The sequence below is a fragment of the Scyliorhinus torazame genome, chromosome X, assembly GCF_047496885.1.
Source record: "Scyliorhinus torazame isolate Kashiwa2021f chromosome X, sScyTor2.1, whole genome shotgun sequence".
NCBI classification, from domain to species: Eukaryota; Metazoa; Chordata; class Chondrichthyes; order Carcharhiniformes; family Scyliorhinidae; genus Scyliorhinus; species Scyliorhinus torazame.
This window is the reverse complement of record NC_092738.1, coordinates 2,219,442-2,221,941: the sequence shown is the minus strand read 5'-3', so window position 1 is coordinate 2,221,941 and position 2,500 is coordinate 2,219,442. Positions and strand designations below refer to the sequence as shown.

The following is a 2,500-nucleotide window of genomic DNA, read 5'->3' as shown; positions in this document are numbered from 1 at the left end:
AGAGAGCGAGAGACAGAGAGAGCGAGAGACAGAGAGGGCGAGAGACAGAGAGAGCGAGAGACAGAGAGAGCGAGAGACAGAGAGAGACAGCGAGGGCGAGAGACAGCGAGAGACAGAGAGAGCGAGAGACAGAGAGAGCGAGAGACAGAGAGAGCGAGAGACAGCGAGAGACAGAGAGAGCGAGAGACAGAGAGAGCGAGAGACAGAGAGAGCGAGAGACAGCGAGGGCGAGAGACAGAGAGAGCGAGAGACAGCGAGACAGAGAGAGCGAGAGACAGAGAGAGCGAGAGACAGAGAGAGACAGAGAGAGCGAGAGACAGAGAGAGCGAGAGACAGCGAGAGCGAGAGACAGCGAGAGCGAGAGACAGAGAGAGCGAGAGACAGAGAGAGCGAGAGACAGAGAGAGAGCGAGAGACAGAGAGAGCGAGAGACAGAGAGAGCGAGAGACAGAGAGAGCGAGAGACAGAGAGAGCGAGAGACAGCGAGGGCGAGAGCGAGAGACAGCGAGGGCGAGAGACAGCGAGAGCGAGAGACAGAGAGAGCGAGAGACAGCGAGAGACAGAGAGACAGCGAGGGCGAGAGACAGCGAGGGCGAGAGACAGAGAGAGCGAGAGACAGAGAGAGCGAGAGACAGCGAGGGCGAGAGCGAGAGACAGCGAGGGCGAGAGACAGCGAGAGCGAGAGACAGAGAGAGCGAGAGACAGCGAGAGACAGAGAGACAGCGAGGGCGAGAGACAGCGAGGGCGAGAGACAGAGAGAGCGAGAGACAGAGAGAGCGAGAGACAGCGAGAGCGAGAGACAGAGAGAGCGAGAGACAGCGAGGGCGAGAGACAGCGAGGGCGAGAGACAGAGAGAGCGAGAGAGAGAGCGAGAGACAGCGAGAGCGAGAGACAGCGAGAGCGAGAGACAGAGAGAGCGAGAGCGAGAGACAGAGAGAGCGAGAGACAGAGAGGGCGAGAGACAGAGAGAGCGAGAGACAGAGAGAGCGAGAGACAGAGAGAGACAGCGAGGGCGAGAGACAGCGAGAGACAGAGAGAGCGAGAGACAGAGAGAGCGAGAGACAGAGAGAGCGAGAGACAGCGAGAGACAGAGAGAGCGAGAGACAGAGAGAGAGCGAGAGACAGAGAGAGCGAGGGACAGAGAGAGCGAGGGACAGAGAGAGCGAGGGACAGAGAGAGCGAGAGACAGAGAGAGCGAGAGACAGAGAGAGACAGAGAGAGCGAGAGAGAGCGAGAGACAGCGAGGGCGAGAGACAGAGAGAGCGAGAGACAGAGAGAGCGAGAGACAGAGAGAGCGAGAGACAGAGAGAGCGAGAGACAGAGAGAGCGAGAGACAGCGAGAGACAGAGACAGCGAGAGCGAGAGACAGAGAGAGCGAGAGACAGCGAGGGCGAGAGACAGCGAGAGCGAGAGACAGAGAGAGCGAGAGACAGAGAGAGCGAGAGACAGCGAGGGCGAGAGACAGAGAGAGCGAGAGACAGAGAGAGCGAGAGACAGAGAGGGCGAGAGACAGAGAGAGCGAGAGACAGAGAGAGCGAGAGACAGAGAGAGACAGCGAGGGCGAGAGACAGCGAGAGACAGAGAGAGCGAGAGACAGAGAGAGCGAGAGACAGAGAGAGCGAGAGACAGCGAGAGACAGAGAGAGCGAGAGACAGAGAGACAGAGAGAGCGAGAGACAGCGAGGGCGAGAGACAGAGAGAGCGAGAGACAGCGAGACAGAGAGAGCGAGAGACAGAGAGAGCGAGAGACAGAGAGAGACAGAGAGAGCGAGAGACAGAGAGAGCGAGAGACAGCGAGAGCGAGAGACAGCGAGAGCGAGAGACAGAGAGAGCGAGAGACAGAGAGAGCGAGAGACAGAGAGAGAGCGAGAGACAGAGAGAGCGAGAGACAGAGAGAGCGAGAGACAGAGAGAGCGAGAGACAGAGAGAGCGAGAGACAGCGAGGGCGAGAGCGAGAGACAGCGAGGGCGAGAGACAGCGAGAGCGAGAGACAGAGAGAGCGAGAGACAGCGAGAGACAGAGAGACAGCGAGGGCGAGAGACAGCGAGGGCGAGAGACAGAGAGAGCGAGAGACAGAGAGAGCGAGAGACAGCGAGGGCGAGGGCGAGAGACAGCGAGAGCGAGAGACAGAGAGAGCGAGAGACAGCGAGAGACAGAGAGACAGCGAGGGCGAGAGACAGAGAGAGCGAGAGACAGAGAGAGCGAGAGACAGCGAGGGCGAGAGACAGCGAGGGCGAGAGACAGAGAGAGCGAGAGAGAGAGCGAGAGACAGCGAGAGCGAGAGACAGCGAGAGCGAGAGACAGAGAGAGCGAGAGCGAGAGACAGAGAGAGCGAGAGACAGAGAGGGCGAGAGACAGAGAGAGCGAGAGACAGAGAGAGCGAGAGACAGAGAGAGACAGCGAGGGCGAGAGACAGCGAGAGACAGAGAGAGCGAGAGACAGAGAGAGCGAGAGACAGAGAGAGCGAGAGACAGCGAGAGACAGAGAGAGCGAGAGACAGAG

General features: G+C 59.4%; 1 protein-coding gene across 1 annotated transcript in view; it reads right to left on the bottom strand.

Moving 5' to 3' along the window:
- LOC140405318 (uncharacterized) overlaps window positions 1–2,500 on the bottom strand; it is a 364,062-nt gene that overhangs the window by 112,520 nt on the left and 249,042 nt on the right. The window lies entirely within an intron of this gene.